The sequence below is a fragment of the Protopterus annectens genome, chromosome 3.part1 (assembly GCF_019279795.1).
Source record: "Protopterus annectens isolate FY-2018-M chromosome 3.part1, PAN1.0, whole genome shotgun sequence".
Lineage (NCBI taxonomy): Eukaryota > Metazoa > Chordata > Ceratodontiformes > Protopteridae > Protopterus > Protopterus annectens.
In genome coordinates, this window is record NC_056732.1 from 588,469,764 (window position 1) to 588,491,825 (window position 22,062).

The following is a 22,062-nucleotide window of genomic DNA, read 5'->3' on the forward strand; positions in this document are numbered from 1 at the left end:
ATTCAGGCTTCACAAAACACTGCAGTTTAGCCATTCTAAAAAGAAACAGCAGTAAAAATCACTTTGAAAGTCTTTTCTGTGGCATTTGCACAGTTTGTGTTTTAAGTAGTCACTGAATGGCATGAAATGTTACTTAAAACTATCTGAAAGACAGCAGTGTATGCATGTAAATCAATGCAGTGACAGGAGCTTCAAGATAAAACAGGCATACATGACATAATTTTTTACAGACAAGCACTGGATGATGGGACAGACTAAACAATCGGAATTATTTCAAGATGCCAGACCCTATGTGGTCGGACTCAGAAATTGTGTATAAAAATATAAAAAACACTGTAAATAGTCCCAGAGTGGTGTTCTCCTTTAAGACGTAGAACCTAAACATTAAAACACTGCAAAAATGGCTTGTGCTGAAGAGTTTACCATTTATGCTTATTTCATAACCCCTATGTTTCTAGAAATATGAACATTCATTTGAAATGTGAGGACATAATTTGATTTGGTGAAAAGGATTAGGCTCCACCCATTGGAAGTTACAGTGCACACTTCCTAAGCTCCATTTGAGTGAATAAATTAATTCCTCTGGAGTCTTGAATACTGTCTGTCCTTTTACCCCTTCTTTCATTAACATTTGCCCTTCCCTTATCCCCACATTCCTTCCATTTTTCTACTTGTTTTTTTCCCTGTGAAAGTGCCCCATCCTCGTATCTTCCCATATGCGTCTTTCTCTCATTTGTCCCCATGTCATTTTTGCCCAGTGTTTCATTTTTTTTTAAATTCTTGTCCACAATTCGATTTGCCTTCCCTTCTTTTGCCTTTTGGTTTCCCCTTACTCTCTATCCACCTAAGCAGGTTATATGCTAAGGCTTGCAAGGGTATATGTTGGAGTCCCCAGGCCCCCTTTCTCTTGCTCGGTCATAGCTTGTTTTTGAGACCCCTTTCCCTTTATCTATTCACATTTCCTTGTCCTTCTGTAAATTTAGTAGTTTGGTGTGAATTGGGTTCACTGTCAGGCTTTGTAGTACATGTACTATCTTACAGGGAATCATCATTCGAATCGCATCAATTCTACACCTGGTTATGTGTATGTTTTATGTCCTACCCTCTTCAATATTCCCTTTACTTTTCTCTCCCCTTCTTCAAATTCTTAAGATGTGTCAAATATATACATGCAGATATTTTGGATTTCCCATCTCTACAATATGCCCTACTCCTCCCTTTCTTTTTCTGTCTCCTATCCCAGACCACCGCTGTCTTTTTCTGGTTGGACATAGTCCCTGAGGCCCTTTCAAGCCTTGAAAAAAATGGCTTTACTTCCGCTATAATTGTATCAACATTTGTCAAAATAAACACATTGTCATCTGTGCACATTAGGGACCCTGAGTGTACTCTTGGTCTTCCCTTCTGCTGTGTTTATTTCCTGACTTCAGTTACCAGTCCTTCTATGACTGACAATAAGAGCCCTGGGGAAACAGGGCACCACTATCTGGTCCTCCTCCCCAGTTTTAGCATACTGGAAACTCATGCATATACCATCACCTCTAGTTCTGGCTCATTGTAAATAACCTTACAAAGTATCCGCCATACCTGCGTCTCCCCTTTTCTTCTTTTATAATTCCTTGCCAGATGTTTCACCTATTCTGTAACCGTTATTCAGTGCTATTCTTTCCATTATCATTGCTCTGCCTCCACTGCAGTTCTTACCTTTCCATCTAGTCCACTTTTTATTACTGCCTCCCATGTTCTAACTGCATCTCTGTCTATACAATTTACTCATATTTCTCCTTGTATCATGTTCAGTTTTCCTTCCAGTTTTGTTACCTTCTCCTCATCTTGCATGTTTTTCCACCCATCCCTTCTTGTGTTTTCCCCAACTGCTGCTGTGATTCCAGCCCACCAGGTCTGCCTTGTCTATCCTGTTCTCCTCCACTGTTTCCTCTATCACTTTTTGAAAACATTTGTTCCTTTCTAGGTGTGCCCCATTCTCATGCCACCTCTTTCTTTTTCCTTCTCTGTCCTTATTTTCATTGCTATTGCTTTATGTCTGAAATGCATCTCTCCTCAATTTCTATCCCCTATACTATTTTTTGATTTTCTTTTTTCCCTAATATCCACTCCAGTCTACTGGCTTGAATCAAAAGGTCTCAGTAAATGAACAGTCCCTCATCCTTTCTAAGTGTCTTTTCATCTTCATACTTACTCTTTTTTTCCAAAGATACTGGCTTTCTTAGAATCTAGTGTGACATTGAAATGTCCTCTGATGATTTCTTCTACATCCCATTCTGTTTGGTTCCATTTTTCAAATACCCTGCTGTAAATGTCCTCTATATCCCTTTTTTGAGGCATGCAGGTTCCCTATTGTCATCTCCTTCCATCGATTCTTCCTTGCCAAATGATCCATCTCCTTTCTCCACTACTCTGCCCCCTTTGAGTTACTACAAGTAATCTCTTTTTGAAAAGAGTGGTCAGTCCCCACTTGTGTCCCCCCTCCCCACTCTATTGTCTGTTTCACCCATGGAGAACTGTGAGCTCATGATATTCCTTCCATATTTTACCTTTAATTTGGTCTTCTGGAAAGGTGTCACATCCCCCTGCATCCTATTCATTCCACTGTGCATCTATTTCCCTTTGAGGAGTATAAATCCCTGCCCCCTCCCATGTGCCAAGTTACCAGTTTCTCCTGTCTTCATTCCCTTTTATTCTCTTTGGTTTTGAACCACACTCCTCCCCCTCACATTGCCTTTGAATGGCTCTTCCCTTTTACGTTTCCATACCATTCTCTGGCTTTCACATATGCTCAGTCTCTCCCCCATAGAGTTAGATTTGTCACCCACCAACCTATGTCGTTCACTTTATCCTTTTTATCCCAGTTCTGTTTTTCCCTGTCCTTTGTGATTTCACTTTTCACTGATTGCCTGCTATCTGTTCTTTGCTCCTGTTAATCTCTCCCCATTCCCATAATCACTATTTGCTTCCTTTGCATTTGACCTTACTTTTATGACAGCTTGAATGTGTTTTACTTTAACTTTTATACAAATTCTGTTTACTCTTCTGTAATTCATTGCAGTTGAACCTAAGACTGATGTTTACATAATTATTCCTTTCACTGCTTCCCCCATTTTTCATTCAAGTACAATACTTTTGCCCAAATACTTCGAAGAGAAAGCTCTCAGTTAACCGGCACCCATCGGGATTGGTAGATACCGCCTAACTGTACTTTCTGGTTGCTTGAGAGCTACTATTAAAAATAGGCCTGATTAATACTGTACCCTATACTATTTGTTTGGTTTGACTTGTTCTCAGGTTGGGGAGAGAGGGAATCTATTTCTATTTTCATTTTTAAAACTCTAAAAACATAAGGTATATTTCTGTAGGGGGAGACAAAAGTGCAACACATGAAAATTGTGCTGTATTTCTTTGATTTGTTTGCCAGCTGCTTGAGAGTGCTGGTTGCTTGAGTTCTGGTTAACTGAGAGTTTACTGTATATTATAAAATATGGTGTATCATAATAAAGGCTATGCAATCTGCCTATTTGTCCCCCCCCACACACACACACATTTTGCCCACTACCTTTCATTTACAACCTTAATCAATCTGTGTGTATGTATTTGAAAAGATAATTTTACTTTTCAGTAGTGCCCCAGGTTCAGTGATCCTGTTAGTCCTTTTCAGTCTCATTTACCCCTTTTTGCACTGTCAGTTCTGTAAATTTAGTTTCTTAGTTCTTTTGACATGCAACAAATGACCCAGCACCTGTATACCATGGAATTTATGGAGTTTATCCACTCATTTTGCCTTGCATTGTCTTTTATTTCTTCTCTTATCTCTCCCTTTGTGATCAGGCTGTCCAGTTCTTGATGGCTTCCCTCCTCTTGGTCTCCTCCTCCTCATCTGTTCTGGTTTTCCTCTTTTCTTGGCCCTTTTTCATTTCACCTTTTTCGCTCCCTCTTTGACTAATCCAGCCTACTCAGGCCCTCTGGCATTCAGCAAAGGGCATCTGAATGCCTTCAGTTGCATTGTCTCCTCTTTGACATTGTTTTCTTCTTCCTCTTCTTGTATTACTTTTCCTGTTTGGGCTGCAATCACTATGATGCTCTCCTTTTCTGATGAATTTCTGTTTTCTCCAGCTTCTTGTTCTTCTTACTGTGTCTTTCTTGTGCACTCCTGTCTTTTTTACCTGTTTTTCAGTGTTCTACTCTACATTTCTGTAGTATGTTACAGGGCCCCAGGGCTTTGTCTGCCCCACTTATATTATCAACATCAGTCTGTCTGCCTTTGTTTACTTCCTCTTTAGTTCCTTTTCCCCATAGATGCATCTGTCTCAGATATTCTTACAGACCATTGCAGTTCTATCTCCTCTCAGTCCATGGGTTGGGAGGGTGGCCTATTGGTTAAGGTGATGGCCTTACAAGCACAAGGTGCAGGATTTGAGTCTTACAAGGGATAATTGGCTAGGCTTAAAATGGCTCGCAAGTGCATTTAGCTTAGTACTAATCTATTAACAAATTTGTATGTGAATCCTTCTCTAGTGGGATAAATGAATTTATTTCTTTGTGTCTGAATCTCCACCTTCTATTATTCACAATCTCTGTAACAAAGGCTTGTGTTTCTCTGTTTATGTGGAATTTGGGTTTGTTTCCTTTCTATACTGCAGTTAAGATGACAGAGTAGTTAAGCCCTGCATGTATTCCCTGAGCTTTCAGTGGCATCAAGTCAGCCATCATTTTTTTAGATTACACCGTGAATCAGAATAATCCGCCATCAGTTTTACAAACATATCATTCAACAGTATCACTTTAAGTGTTCTGGCTTGTGTCATAATTGTTTCTTTAATTTTATTGCTGTGCAGACATGTTAATATGTGTCTCAGGTATGTTAATATGTGTCTCAGGTGTCCTCCTCTTATGCTCCTATTCTAACAGCTCTGTGGATTCTTTCAGTTATTGGTCCTTGCAATCTTTGTAAATTAAACCTTGTTTCACAATTCCAGCAACATTCTTTTCTGTTCTGTATCCAGATATTGCTCTTAATTTATGCTGCTTCTGTTAGATTTGTTTTCTAGTTCATTCAGTTTTCTTTTAGCCACTGTAACTGTTTGTATTTCTGAAAGCCTTCTAGTCAGTTCCTTCACTTCTGGAGTGTTGTTCTTTCCTATTCCAAGCCTGTATTATTTTTGTCTGCTTATGCAGTTCTCTTTGTTGATTGCTGTATTCTTTCTCTCATTAGGCCTACATCATTAATGACTACCATTAGCTTTAGGAACACCTTACAAATCTGTATATCCTGTGGAACTGCTTTAAAATTTACTGACCGTCGACCACTTTTCATCCAGTCCTCCATCTTGTGATTTTTTTCTCTCCAAGAATTGGGTGAGTAATTACTTTTTCTCTTAACTCTTTTTTTTTTCCTCAAGCACCTTTATTCTATTATCTATTGTGACATAGGCAAATTTGCATTCATATAAAAATAATCAAACTATATTAACATAACAAACATTATAATTCACATATATTGCTATATATCATATAACCTAAGCAATATTACATAAATTATTAAATTCCAGCATTTTTAAACAAGAAACATCTTTATTAAACCATCACTTACTACATAAGCAATCATACATTTATATAAATTAAAAACAAACAACACCAACACAATCCTAGTTGCAAGCATTTTATATTGCAAACCATACTGACACAGTCCCACTTGCAAACATTATACATCACTTATAATTTACCCAGTTTTTTTCACTCAAACATTGCATAGCTCATTTAAATCCTGCTGCATTTTAAAGCTCACTCCTCCCCTGTATGTACTGTTTCCACAATTCCCATTTTTCCTATGTAGTTTGCTCCTATCCTTTTCTAAAGATCTCAGTTCCAGTTGTTTTATCTCTGTTATTATATTCACTACTTCCAGTATAGTTGGTTTAGATTCTGATTTCCATTTTCTAGTAATTGCTTTTTTGGCAGCTACCATTATTAGACATGGCAAGGCCTTACCATGTCTAGGCAATTCCGATTCTGTATCATAGCTCAGAAAAATCATCTCCCTCGTCAGGCCAGACTGGCCACCCAGCATCTCTAACAGTGCATTCCGCAGGGAATCCTTAAAATCTGCCAGCTCACCACACTCCCAGAAAATATGTTCCCAACTATGTCTTTCTTTCCCTTCACAGCCTCAACATTTGCTGTCTTCCCGAGAAAAAAATACTCTGGCGCCTACTTGGGGTATACAAATATCTATGAAAACATTTCCAGGCAAAAATCCTAAGTCTTCAAGATTTTGTTGCATATTTGGGAGACATACATATATCTTCTCATTGTTTTTTGTGAATTGCTTATCCAATCTCTCTTCCCAATCCTTCCTAACCTCCTCTGATTGATTATTATAGTTATCATGCAATATTTTGTATGTTCTACTAATTATTCCTTTTTTAATGGCAGCTTCTGCTCTAAATTTTATTAAAAACTCTACCAGTGCTGGTCTTTTGTTTAGAATCCCGTTTCTTTCTCTTTGCCTATACTCTGATATCAATCCCTGATAGGAAAGGCAATCTCTAACCTGGAGTTTAAATAAATTCTTGGCATCTTCCATTCTATCATCTTTCCCTCTTGAGTTGTTTACTAACAATACCTTGGTTCCTTTGTCAGTTTTCTTGAGGCCTCCTCTTGCCTATTGTCTCTATTTCTAATTGCAGTTATCCCTATTGGCACCTTTTCTCTTAACTCTTACTCAAAAAACTCGGAGCCTAAGCAGCCAACTTGCTTGAGTTCTATATTGCCCTTCAAGAAATTTAACTTTATTGAACAAACAGTTGTTTTTTGTATAACTACTAGTGTTGCATTTACTTTGATTTTTTTGAGCTTGTGAGTCTTTAGAATATGGACTTCTATTCATAAATATGGCCTATCTCCTACATGCCATAAGTGCCTCTTCTAAAGGGTGACTTGCGATTTTTTCAGACAAAGAAGTCATGAGTACATTGTGGGAATTAATACCAGGTCAACAGAGACTAGCTTACTTGTTGAGCCAATGGTACTGAGAGATATCTGTCACCTGTGATGCTTTTGACCATGGTGCAGCTAAATTTTGGTATGATAGACTGTCAAATAGGGTTGTGGGGTACTGAATGACACATTGCTAGCTTTTTCTTTTAGGAAGAAAATCTCAGGATTTATGAGTATCTATGAAGTCATCCTCCTTTGGCAGAGAATAGAGTGAATACAAGACTGCAATAAACACTTATTGGACAGTTGTGAGTGATGCATATGACAGGAACAATTATGTGGGAGCACATGTGAGCTATACATATTGTATTATTATGCATTATATCAGGGAGGTAGAGGCCTGTGGCTATGAGAAAAATAACAAAAAGTGCCCATTGTCTGTGGTATGGTAATGCACGATTACCAGGCCTCACTTCACAATTGTCATCAACTGGTAATGGGAAAGACTGAGTATGTCGGCAACTGGTAAGATTTTCAAACACAGAAAGCCATTGTGAAGGCACCAATAACTGCCACCAAAAAGATATAGCTCATTGCTAGCATATTGGCTTAACACACTAAGCTAGCAATGAGATTTTGTGTCCATATATGTGTGTGTGTGTGTGTGTGTGTGTGTGTGTGTGTGTGTGTGTGTGTGTGTGTGTGGGTGTGTGTGTGTCCCTGCGCATGTGTGTATGAATGTGTGTCTCTGTGTATACATTTATATATGTGTGCATATGTGGGCACATGCGAGCATGGTTGAGCTCAAGTTTATACGTGTTTAAGTTCACCATTACCCACGTGTGTATGTGCATGTATGTATGCATACATCCGTGTGTGTGTGCATCTATTGTTATATTGTGTATATATGTGTGTATTATGGCAAAGGGTCACCATGTGACTGCATCAGGAGGCATAGTGGTCTTCATGTTCTTCCTTTCTTGGAGTCCAAGAAATAAGATGGTAGTTAACTGCATAAATGAATAAGTCCTAACCAAATGCAGCACACCTTTACTGTATACATCTCTGGATTTGCAAGCAGCACACTCATATAAGCAATGATGTAAAGCAAAATGGCCAACTTGCATTCCATTTAATCCATGTAAATAAAAAGAGGGTAATATTTTTTTTTCTATTTTTAACTTATAAGTTCATAGGTGTGTACTAGGCTAACAGCCCTGGAGCCTATATAAGCCTAGCCTAAGAAGATTCCTTGGCATCATGCCACCCAAAGTTAGTTCCCTAGTGCCCCTGTCAAGCAAGGCCACTAAAGTGATCCCTGGGGTGAACTTGCTATTGCCCATCCACTTGTCAAGATTTCTCTTAAAGAGGCCCAGTGAAATGCTCTGCTTGATGTGAATGGGAAGTTTATTCCAGAGTATGGGAAGTCTCTGGGTTATGTTAGCACAGAAAATTAAAAAAAAATCATAAGAAATAAAAGTTAAAAAAGTTAAAAAGATTGTTGAATTCACATAGTTTTTAATAATTTTCATACAACATCCCTGTTTGTCTATGCTTCTGCTACTAGGCTATTGACCCTAGAGTCTTTACAAGCCTAGCTGTTAAATCCCAGTATAATACTAGATGACAAATATCATCTATGCCCAAGATTTTTCTAGCAAGGATTGCTAGTGTCCAAGACAGAAGCAGGGGCAATCCCTGGGAGAAATTTATGGTTTCCCATCCAGTCATCCAGGTTGCACTAAAACAGGGCCATGGAGTTGCTCTGCTTGTCGTGGATTGGAAGCTTATTCCAGAGGAGTGGCAACCTCTGAGAGATGTATCTGTCTCTCATGCAGGTCCTATTTATGTCACAGGCTAGATAGAGGTCTCCAGGTGTGTAGCATTTTCATATGATTTGGGTAAGAGGTAGCCCTGTAAGTCAGACATAAGTCGCCTCTAAGTAGTCTGTCTATACACTACTGAGTACAGTGATAGCAACTTCAGTCTGTCCATATAAGACAAGTGCTGGAGACCCTGCATTTTCTTAGATAGAAATCTCTGAGGTCCTTCAGGTTGCTGCTGGTGTCTGGTATGGCACAGACAAAAGGGATTATTATATTCTATAATAGGCCTGATGACGGAGGAGCGCAGGGGAGTTATAACCTCTTTTGCTATTGAGGTGATGCCATTGCTAATCAGGTGAGTGATGTAGAATTTCTTCCTCACCACAGTAGATGCATGACGGTCGAAGTTAAGGTCACAGTCAACTTGCATTCCCAGGTCTCCCAACACATCTATTTAGTGAAACCAAAGCCAAGGGAAAAGGCTTAGCAGAATCAACAGGGAAAGAAGACCCTGTTGAGCTTGACTCTATCTGGATACTGTGAAGAGACATGAGAGGTGTAGAATAAGTGGGAGGCCTCTGTCACTGGTGAAATAGCACTACTCATTGGTTTTTCACTTACCCAGTGAGGTGGGGTGAGAGCCCCACAGGAGCTGTCACGTCTGGCTCTAAGCACCCGGGCATCTGGGCGCAATCCACTCAGGGACAGTGTTAGGTGAGTAGTTTGACTGGGACAGTTCATCTGTCAAGGAGTAATGCAGGTGCCTTAAGGTGAGCTCAGGGAGGACAGAAACCTCCCGTGGAGCAGAAGATCAAAAGTTTGCTTCATCTTGTGATGTTCAGAATGAATACAGACCATGAAAGTGGGGCCTCACTATCTTTCTGGCTTTTTGGGTTTTAAGCAGGAGGTGTCAGTAAAGTTACCACAAGGATAACTGGTTTGTGGCTGCCAAGCGTTCTTAGCAGCATCGCTTTTTGATCTTTCAATGTCAGCTCTTCCTATGATTGTGAAGCAGAATTCACCAAGGGTTGGATTGTTCACCCACTAATAGGGAACGTGAAATGAGTTTAGACCATCGTGTGACAGGTTAGATTTTCCCTTCTGATGATGTGTTGTTGCAATAGTAATCCTGCTCAGTACGAGAGGAACCGTAGGTTCAGACATTTGGTGTATGTGCTTGACTTAGGGTAATATTTATTTTATAATGAGCAGAGACATTGCTTTTGCCAAAGGGAATGATGATGCATTTTTAGTATTTAGTTTACGACCATGGCTTTGGCACCAACCACTGGTCTGTGTAAGCCCCTTTTGAAGAACTATGTAAAATAAACAAGATATAATGGATATGACTGTCAGAACACATATAAATATGAAAAAAAACAAGAACACCAGTCAGCATGGCAAAATAAAAAACAAGTTCCAGTTTATTGCAAGAGACAAAATATAAGCACTTTTATGCCCACACAACGCAATCTATCAGATCTATACAAAGTAATTAAAACATCACTTAAATAAAAAATTCCATATCTACCGGGAAAGGGCACATGACCTTAAAAAAGGTTTTAAAGGGACATGTTCATTCAATCCTTTACCTTTATTCGCTTGTAACTCCAGTATCCATTTAACCTCCAGGCACTCTATTCTCATCCTAATGTCACCACCCCTTATCCCAATATTAACAATTCTAAAACCATAAATTTAAAACAAAGTTCATGAACAGCATTTTTTGATATATTTATATAGCACAATCTTAGTATCACATCTACTGATATCATATACATGTTCTCGTATGTGATCTTTCAAAGTATGGTTGGTTTTACCAATGTAATAATAACCACATACTGAGCACAAAGCTAAATAAATCAAATCATGGATTTTACAAACAGCAAAAAATGTAAACCTATAAAAACATTTGGTATACGGATGTATAAATGCATCACAGGTCTTAATATGCTTACACAAAGTATAAGATCTACAAGGATGTGCTCCAGTCCTATCTGGAGTAGGCACCTTATTATTTCTAAAAGGTTTATAGCAGAGCAATTTCTTCAGAGAACTGTTATTTCTAAAGCAAAACAAAGAGATCTCACCAAGGAACTCTCTGCATCTGTCATCCAAGGTAAGATTATGCCAGTGTTTCTTAATAACATCAAACACCAGCTGAATGTTGTTCGAATATGTAATACTCATCCTAAGACTATTAACCTGATTACTGGGTCTTGAAATGTACCTGTTACTGTTATCAGAGAATTACTCTTTCACTAAGTCACTTCTATGGTACATAAATTCATCATGCACCAGTCCTATTTCCTTCTTGGAATACACCCTGGATAAAATCTCCCTACTAAGAACATTAAATGATGAAATCATGCTGCTATCCATGGCATTCAGCCTGGTACGTCTATAAAACTGCCCTTTCAAAACATTATGCTGAAAATGCTGCAAATCCATACTCTAACGATACAACACACTTATCTTCTTACTAGGCTTTCTATATAGTTTAGTGTCAGGACCAGTAGGGGTGATACTAATACCTTTTGAAGAATGCTAACATCGCTAGGGAATTCAGTGTAACACTTAATTTGCAGTCATCCGCAAACTTGGTTAGCCACAGCCCATCTGTTTTGGCCTGGACTTCTTTGAAGTATATGCCAAACAAAAGGAGGCTCAGCACTGACCCTTGTGGGACCCCACTGGTGACTGGTCTGCTGGGAGATGTGAATTCTCCCACTTTGACTGAGTGTTGCTGATCTGTGAGCCAGTTTGCAACCACCTGATAATATATGAGCTGATATTCAACTGGGTTAGTTTGTAAATGATGCCCAAATTGTGGGAGTGTGTTGAAGGCCTTGGCCAAGTCAAGATAGGCTGTGTGCATAACTTTGCCTTCATCTATGGCTCTGGTCACATTCTCGAAGAAATCTAATAGGTTTATCAGGCCTGACCTACCCTTGACAAAACCACACTGGGCTGGATCTAGGATTTGGAGGTCACCTATATCCTTCTTTATGAGAGCCATGATGATTCATTCCATTGCCTTACAGATGAGGCTGGTAAAACTTATGGGTCTATAGTTACCTGTGTCTGTTGCCAAGCCACTCTTGTGGAGGGGGATAACAGATGTTATTTTCCATTCAGTGGAGACAAAGCCAGCCAATAATCAGGTTGTGGTTGAATAGGATACCTAGTGGAGTAATTAGTTCTTGTTTAAGAACATTAAGAATGCGGCCCGGAATGCCATCTGGTCCCATGGAGGCTGTGTTCTTAGTCTTGGAGACAGCATTAATGACTTGCATCTTTGGAGATGCAGGGAAGAGGTGATGTTGAAGACATGGTTTGTGGTATGCTTTGGGGGGGGGGGTGAAGTTTTTGCCAAAACTGTCTGCTAGCAGCTTTGCAATTTATGCAGTGTCAGTGTATGCAATACCATCCACAATTAGTTCAGCACACATCTGAGTCCTACCTTTTAGGTGGTGGACATAGCTGAAGGAAGCCTTATGGTTATCCTTGACTTTGGTTGCTAAATTTTTCTCATAGTTGCTCTTTGAAGATTTTATGACTTGTCTTATTTGCTTGTATAGGCTGATGAAGGTGCTCTTCCAATTCTGGGTTCTCACTTGTGTATTTTTAGACAGCAGCTTGTTTCACTTATTGTATAATCTATTAATGCTTGATGTCCACCAGGAAGTTTTTTTTTTCTTGAGGATCTTGCTTTAATCCTATAAGGCATGGCTGTGTCTATACATTTATGTAGATGTTTATACAGGGCACCAGTGTATACCTTAGTATAGCTGTCAATGCCATCTGTATGAACTGGAGCTTGGAAGTCGATTGTACCATCCCTTAGAAGTGTAGAGTTAGCTTGGGTGAAGTTTTCTAGCCTGGCTTCTCCTTTGGGGAGTTCTGGTGCTATTGCTACTTCAGAAATGACTGATTTATGGTCATATTTAACCAGTGCAGGCCCTATGTTTGAGACATTGCATCTGTCACTCATATTGGTAAAGACCAAGTCTAGAATATGAGAGCCCCTTGTGGGGTAGTGTACTGTTTGTTCCAGGGCATTTGAGTTAACAAAATCCAGGAACGTTTGTACGAGTGAGTTTGGGCTTGTATAAGTTTCCCAGTTAATGGAGGGATAGTTGAAATCACCCATGACTAGGGTGTTAGGTTGTACTTTAATTGTCCCAGGTAGGTCTAAAATAGCTGTATGGGCTTCCTGGTTAATGGAAGGAGACATGTAGCTGGTAATGACATGAAGGGGGGAGGGGTCTTACCCACGATAATTTGGACTTGGATTAACTCCATAGAGTTATCTTGTCTAACCAATCTAGAGAAGTAATTATCTTTAATGAAGAATGATACTCCACCTTCTTTGGTCCTCACACCTTCAATTTGCAGTCTGAAAGTGTGGAAGGCATTGTAGCCTTGCAAAGCTGAGGTACTTTTAAGCTTTTGTTTCTTTAAACACTTTGCATAATGTAATGCTTCACATTTAAATATTATGAATCCTTAATATAGATTAAAATGTTTTGCCGGTTGCAACATTTCAGGGTCATATCTTTTAAATTGTTTGATGTCACTAAACCTAATTTTAATCTAAGTCCTATTAGTAGTAACACATGCTTTATTATGCTTTTCTATAAAGCATGTTTATTGAGGTGTGGTGTTCCATGTACTAGTGTATTAATAAGTAATATCCCTTTTATTTTGTGTTGCATACTTTGTACACTGGAATTAGAATAACTGCTCTGAAGTATTCTAAGTGTCATTTTGAAAACATTCTACTCTGAGCTAGATAATGATAAAGCTGATTAGAACTCCGGTCCTCCAATAAAACACCAAGCAAGACAGCCACCGTGACAAATTTTATTAATGCCACACCAGTAACTGGGCTTAATCAATTAATCTTTAATGCTCAGACTTCAGATTCACAAGCTAAGCTCTAAATATTTTCATCATAAACGATGTCTCATTGCAAGTGGCATGCTACACTGATTTACCAACCAACTACTGCACCCAGAATGCTATCTGCCAAAGCCTCACGGCCTATTGGAGCCACATAAAACACCACACACTCAAGGCCTTACACATACTAAATTGGCCTAGAAAAGAAACATGGAATAAAATGTGGGAAAGACTGAAATTTGCCCACCCAAATAGGAGAAGCATGCCTTACTGGGGAAGGGTGGGAGGGAGTAGCCACTGCTTTGCTGAAATGCGACTCCTGAGACTTGAAGGGATATATAAATCTCTGTCAAAGCCTCGTCCCCCATTCTATGTCATAGGCTCAAAACATAGTATTTTGTCCACAAATCTTTCATAGTCTATGATTTCACTCCACTTATAAAACACCAGACCGGATAGCCATTGTGAGCAGTTTTATTAATGCCAAACCAACAGCTGGGTTTGCATCAATTAATCACCAATATTTTAAATTTAGACTCATCAAGTAAGCCACAAATAATTTCCATCAGAGAAGATGACTCCTTGATGGGTGGTGTGCTCCACTGCATTCCCAACCAGCTTGCCCACCTAAAATGTTATTCATCAAGGCCTACTTGCCTACTTGAGCCATGTTAAGAGCTATTTGCTCAAGGCCTTACACACAGCCTGGATGGCCCAGGAAAGAAAGGGATAATTACAAAGGGGTAGAACAGCAGCCACCCACCAAAAAGACTATAAGCCTGTTCCCCCTTTTCCTGATCATCTGACAAGACTTAAGACACTGGTTTTCAGTCTTTGCATGTGCAACTTTAGCACCATCCAATAGAATGTTGTTAAGACATGACCATCAATTAAAATACAATATGATAAAACAACAGAATAAATATTCCTTAAAATACATTAATCATCCAAACAATATTGAATGCAGAACAAACATCTACATTATGATTATCATGTTTCAGATATTTTCATATATTTTTTGTTTTTTTATATATTATTAATTTTTTTGTTTGTACATCTTTAGTAACAATTTAAAATATGTATTTTAGGAACTAACAAACTTTAAATACTTAAATTGATTTTACTCTGTTGAATACTATGCAGAATTCTCAACCTGGTGGATACAGAAAAATAAGTTCACATTAAAGAGGTTCAGGACAAATGCAGAGTGGTGTATCCTGTCCTGAGCAAACCAAATTGGATCCATGTCCATAAACTCTCAATGTTCTAAGTGAGTACAGCTTTGTAGTCATGTGCCCCAGACACTCAGTGATTCAAAAATTTCAGAGAAAATCTCAGTGCCAACTAGAAATAAGCCTGATTCAAAAACATCCATAGTATAAAAGCAGACCATAAAGTTTTTGTTCTTGGGAAAATCGTTTTGACTTTCATCAACACTCTCAGTGTGAACAACAGTTTCTTCTTTGGAATGATGCCAAAGTCATTATCTCCCACATGAATGGTCAAGATAGGATGATCTAACTAATGCTGGATATCTTCCTGTATCCTTGGGAAATCTTTCACTTACAGTACTGGAAAACCCTTCCACAAATCTCAAAGATGAAGATGTCCAGACCCAAGCTGACACCATCAGGACTCAACTTTGCTCTGAGTGAAGCTCAACCCCCCCCCCCCAAAGGAATGGTCTAATATCATGATTGCCCTAAAATCTGAAACAAGATGACGTTACTAAAAAAAAAACAGCCTGAGAGTAATGTACATAACTCAAAAGGGAAGAAGAGAACTATCAGCCAGCCCTCTTATTGACCTAGATGGATTGTCCTTTTCTGGTCAAGCTAGAGTTTAGACCAAGACAAAAAAAGTGGGAGAGAAACCTTTAGAAGGAACACCTTCACTTGTTAGAAGTAAACATAATATGAGATCAAATTCACATATAGTAATAGCCCATCCCTTGTGAAGGTGGAGAAATGGCTTCATAATACAAAGAGGTGAACCAACAACACAGAAATAATTTAATTACAAAACCGGGCAAATGTCTCAAAAGGGGGAACTGACAAGGATCACCTCTTGACTACAAACCTGTTCCATCTTAGATCTGTGGATTCAAATCCTAACTGAACCCTCTATAAAAACTATACCATCCTATCACAAGGCAATAGGAGCTCACTAAATCAGAAAGCTCTTATTGAGCAGAATAGACATGCCTAAACAAATATGGAAAAGGATCCTTGAAACATAATAGAACACCTATTATAAGAACCTGAAATACATCCTTCTCAGTGGTCCTCCATCTTCCATATGCATTACCAAGAACCTTGTTCCAGTCTTTCAAAACCCTGGTAAAAATACAATAATTTTGGGAAATCTGGCAGGCCAAACATTTTGACTCAAAGGCTGAGAGCAGACAAATGAATACATGTGAACATAACAGCTTGTTTGCATTTGTATTTGTGAGTTACATAATGTGATATAAACTGGGGAGACCACCTTCTTTCATGGGAAGAAAGACTAAAGTATAATTTCCAGATGGATAATACGGCCAACCCATAAGCCTGTTTGGTGCCGTTAGCCCAAGATTTACTGAGAAACTGTGACATAATTCTTCTCCAATCAGCCAAAGGGGAATGGAATAGTTATTAGTTCCACCAAGGATTCTGGAAACAGATGGTAGAATAGCTAGATCTGTGAATGAGAAAGAGCATCTGCTGAAGTATTGCATTTTACCACTGATGTGTTTCGCTGAATATGGCAGGTAAAAATGTGAAATGAAAGCCTGGAGTAAAACTTGTACCCTTTTGGATTTAAAAGACTTCTTTTTGAATATCTGAACTGCAACGTTGTCAGAGTGGAAGAATACTTTCTGGTTGCAGAACATGTCCTGCCAGACCACCAAATTGGGATTAATTCTAAGAACTAATGCCTTTCTTATTTTGTTTGGATGAAGACCCATGCCATGGAACTGAGAACCAATGATCTTTGCAATAATCACCCATGTCCAGAAGTCCAGACGCATCAGTAAAAAGGTGTAATGCTTGGGTGGTGGTTTATTCACCTTGCCAAAAAGACTTCCTCCTTGAACCCTGTAAAGAACAGACACCAGATGATGAGGCCATTCTTCGCCCTACAAGTTACCCTAACCTGATGATGTTTTTTTGTAACTACCCTTAAGAAGGTTAGCCAAAGATCTAGTGAAAATGCTGCCAGGACATATGTCCTGCAAGCAAAGCTGAGAAGGCTCAGTATCTCAATGACTGCTGAAACTCTAACTTTTTCGGATATAAAAAATGTGTTTATGATGCTGATCTTGGAAAGCTTTTCTGGGGTAAAATGAAAATGTTACTCCTGTGTTTCAACAAGTTCTGGAAATGAAAAAGTCTTGACTGGGTTTATAACCTTAGCTCCCACCAGCAGCACTCCCAGCAAAAGCACCTGTAGTTCTAAGCAAAGTTGAATTAATTTGTTCAGTCCTTCTTTGTCCCCAGCAAAGCCTGATCTCACCATTAAAATGTTGCCTAGATAGATTATCCCTGATTGATATACATCATTGTAATGCCATGTGGAACTTTTCAAAAGTTGCACAAGCAACCAGGCAACCAATGGCCACGGTGGTGTCAGTCCTGTTCCTGGATGAGCAGCAACTAGAAGGCTGCCTCAATGTCCAATATGCATACTCAATGGTCAGGAAACTTCTTAATGACAGCAATTACTTCATCAAGGGAGGAGTACTCGACAGCAACTCCACCCCTCTTGATGCCATCATTAACAGGATTCTCTTAAGGAAAGGATAAATGATGAAACACATGGAATTTCCCTGCCTGTTTCTTAGCTGCCAAACCAATTAAGGACATCCTAAAGAGGGGAAGGGGGTAATCAAAAGTGACCAGAATTCTTTCCACCAATATTTTTTTGAGCAGGAGATTATTAACCACTTTGACCAACCATTAGTTATCTGATAACATTTTAAAGGGTTTAAAATGAAAGCTCTTATATGGTTACTGAATTGTACTGTATTTCTTGGATTAAACCTGTGTTTTACATTTTACTGGATTGTATTGCACTTTTTGAACATCACTTGAAGTTTTTCGGCTTGGTTTTGGACTGTTTGACTTCCAGCAGCAAGTACTTCTCTGAAATACAGTCTAACACAGAAGGTCTTTGGCTAACGAAGTTCGCAGATGACTACAAACTAGGAGCCATAATCAAAACTCCTAATGATGTGGACATCCTACAAAAGGGACTCACTGAGACAGATGCCTGGTGTCAAAGCCATGGCCTCAAGGCCTCAAGCTCAATGCCAAAAAGTGCATTATCATCCCTTTTGGTAAAAACTCTGTACCCATGAACTACCACATAGGCAGTAGTCTACTTAACACCAAAAGTGTGATAAGACACCTTGGGACACAGATGGACAGTAGTCTCTCATTTGATAATCACATCACCACAGTAGTCAGGAAATCCTTCTATGTGGCACACCTCATTACAAAAGGTTTCTCATCCAGGAAAAAAAAAACAGGTCATTGTTCCCCTCTACTCATCACTCATTAGACCTATTATAGAATACAGTGCCCCTTTTGGTAAGTATCTCACAAGACATCTACAACAACTGGAAAGGCCACAGAAATACCTCACAAAGAGGATTACCGCCTCAAACAGATGCCCTACACAGACCATCTCAAAAAACTTCAGCTTTACTACTCAGATGCGATCTCTGCCTAACATACAAAGCTACGTCAAACCCAGAGCTGTTGGACATGCTCCACTTAAAGAAATCTCAATCTCTCCAAGCTACATGCTCTAGGACCTAAACCTTGTCACCACAATAAACAGAACATGCTGGAGGGATAGATTCCTGTCCCAGAGACTTCCCATACTCTGGAACAAACTACCTAGCTATATCAAACAAAGCTCCTCATTAGCACTCTTCAAAAAAAACTTGATGATTGGATGGGAGAGAGGAAATTCATCCCAGGGATCACTTCTGTGGCACTGCTCGACAGGGGTACAGGAAAATAATTTTCTTTAGTGATGAAAGCCAGGGTACCTTTTTTTTGGCTATGCTTATATAGGCCCTAGGGCCAATAGCCTTGTACCTACCTATGAACCTATGAAATTTACTACATAGTTCTCCTGCCACAAACAGTATATAGCTTTTATGACCTATTACTTATTCTGTTACAGATTTTTCATGCATCATTATGTAATATGTATATTAGGAACTCTCTTCTATCTTGTATATAACGTATAGTCAACTTTATTGCTTGCCTTATATTTTGCTTATTTTCTTTTATTGTGTTCACAAATTGTACTACTTTGTTATAGTCTTAATACTTGTAACCATTGTTTGATGTTTTTTTTAATTCTGTTTAATGTGTACTGTGGAGCTTTTTTCCCGGGCCTCAGCTGAAAATGGGCTCATACCCACATTCGGACTTTCCCGGTAAACAAATGTCAAATAAATAAATAAATACATTTATCTGACAGTTTAGAATCCAATGTCACCAAATGGAGTTGCAGTACAGTCACCTATGAAAGGCCTTTACAACTGCTTCTCTGAGGCATCTTAGCCACACATGATCCATCTGTTCTGGAAGTCACGGACCACTCGATGCATTCTACTTTGCTGTGGATAGGCCAGAAGTGTTTTATGGCTGCACACCTTCCCCGGCAGCTTCCTCAAAAATGAACCTCATATGACATTTGATCTCTTCCCACTGGGCTTTCGACTCTTCTGTGGAAACCATGGTTCTTAGTAAAAAAAAAATATTTACTAATAACTTATATAGCTGACTAACTTAGACCAGCCTACTGGACTGAAAACCATGATTTGATATTAAAGATTTGTTTATCAAGTATGTGTATATAACTTTGAATACCTGTATTATCCTTAATTAGTGGTAATGCAAGGGAGCTGATGGCTTTATATTGAAATGTCAGTGCTTGAAATGGCAAGTGCCAACATGCTGAAAAAAATATTCAAAAATGTGGAGAAGCAATTATCAAATATCATTCTTCATGTACACTTCTTTTTTGCAGAAGGGCAAGCCCCTGTGCATACCCTTATCTGGGAAACAAGCCCCCCACACAACCAAACTTATATATACTAATACAAAGATTACCATACATCAGAGAAAAAAGAATATCCTGAGAAATTGTAATCTCAGACTTAGTATATGTAAGTTGGCCATTCAGTCTCTATGTTTTGGTACTCACTTTACAGGTCCTGACATTCAAATGGTCACCATGCTGACCCTGAAAAATGTTCTGGAAACATACCTCTAACTGCAACTCATTATAAGCCACTTTCTACTGTCACATTAGCAGGGGTCTATAATTATGTCCTGTTAATTCACAGAGAACTTCATACAGGTATGAAGTGATGCATTTGACCATCCTATGTCCTTTCAGTGCAAACGGTTAGAGATTTAATACTGATGACAAACTTTATGCATTGCTGCACATCATTCAATAAATGTTGCACATTTGGAGGTGGTAAAACCAACAAAAGTCCTCTTAAAATGGTGACATGCACCATGCAGCTCTTGCTTTGGCCACTTTCTTCCAGAGTCAAGAACAAATCCAGAAACAATCAGTAATTCTCATGGATGCCTTTAACAATAAAAGTCTCCTAATTTGCACATTGACAGAATAAGAACAACGCACAGTAACATACATTGTTGAAGTAGAATGTGTCTGCAATTTTAATTAATGTCAGCATGTATTAACTGTAATCCAGCACCTTTTCCCTAAAATGACAGTGTCAGGTGAGGTAGTGACAGACTGAGGAGAAGGTTAACACCTGCATCACACCTCAAGCAACTCATAGCCCTTCAAAACCCACACCATCAACACCCACAAATAGCAACACTAAACCCACATATGCGGAGGCACTTAACATTAACCTGCCCAAGCAACAAGGACCTCCGAAGCTGAAACGCAAACAAACACCAGTCACAACCAAAGTGACACATAGCTCACAACACCAGTGTGCCACCCAACAACAGCCCCTAAGGCAAGACAATGTACTCAACACTTTAGTCATAGGTGACTCTATAGTCAGGCACACTGATGTCCCACTCACCAGACTAAACAAGGAGAAAATTACAGTCAGCTGCCTGTCGGGTGCCAGGATCCACCACATAACACATGCACTCAAGTCACTCCACAACAAGTACAAATACGACTCTGTCATTGTCCATGCTGGAGTGAATAATTTGAGACATACCTCTCTGGACTACATGAAAAGAGACATGGAAGAGCTCTTGGATCATGTGACCCAGGCAGGTATGACCCTAGCCCTGAGTAGCATCCTGCCTTCGCCCAGAATGATACCACAGTATAAGGACAAAATGATTGACTTTAACAATTGGCTAAGCTTCTGGTGTCATTCAAAGGGGATCCAGTATTTGTCTGCCTGGGACATGATCGACAAACCATGATGCTTTGCCAGAGATGGTCTGCACCTGTCACCCCTGGGATTCAGGTTACTGGCTAAAGCTCTTGCCACCCCTATAGTGCCTTTTTTAGGCAAGGTTCAAAGGATAAAACCACCACCGTAACAGATAGAAGCAGGCAAAATCTGAAGGTAATGCTACTCAATGCTAGAAGTCTAAACCTCAAAATGCACTCTCTCGAGGCACTCCTAAAAATGGAGAACATCGATATCTGTGCAGTAACTGAGACCTGGTTCATGGCTCCAGAGAGCACCCCTGCAATACCAGGCTACAATTGTTACCACACTTTTCGGCCACAAAACCAGGACCGAAACAATAAAGGTGGAGGAGTGTCCATATTCACCAAGGATATTCACACCTCCAGGCTAGTTGCCCAACACAATGCATATGAAATTCTCCAGGTGCAACTAACACTAGGTAAGACTGCAATCCAAATTGTAGCTTGCTACAGATCCCCAACCATGCCCCAAGATTCTCACTACACCTTTCTAAACATACTGGAAAATATTAAAATGCAACCAAACACCCTAATACTGGGTGATTTCAACTACCCTGCCATTAATTGGGAAAACTACTCAGGTACCAACTCCTTTTCCCAACGGTTCTTGGAATTCATAAATTCCAGTGCCCTGGGTCAACTAATCCATTGTCCCACCAAGGGCTCCAATATCCTAGACCTGGTCATTACCAACATGGGAGATAGATGCTTCACACCAGTGGTCACCCCCTCATTGGTCAGGTCTGACCATAAGCAAATCACCCTTGACATCCACATCCCACCCCTACCCCCCAGTAAGCAAACCTTCTTAAAAAATTTCTCCAAAGCCAACTTCAAGCTACTGAAGTCAGAAGTGACAAACTTCACAACACCCACGGGATCTAGAAGTTCAACTGCAGAATCCTACACTAAGGCACTGTACAAGCACATC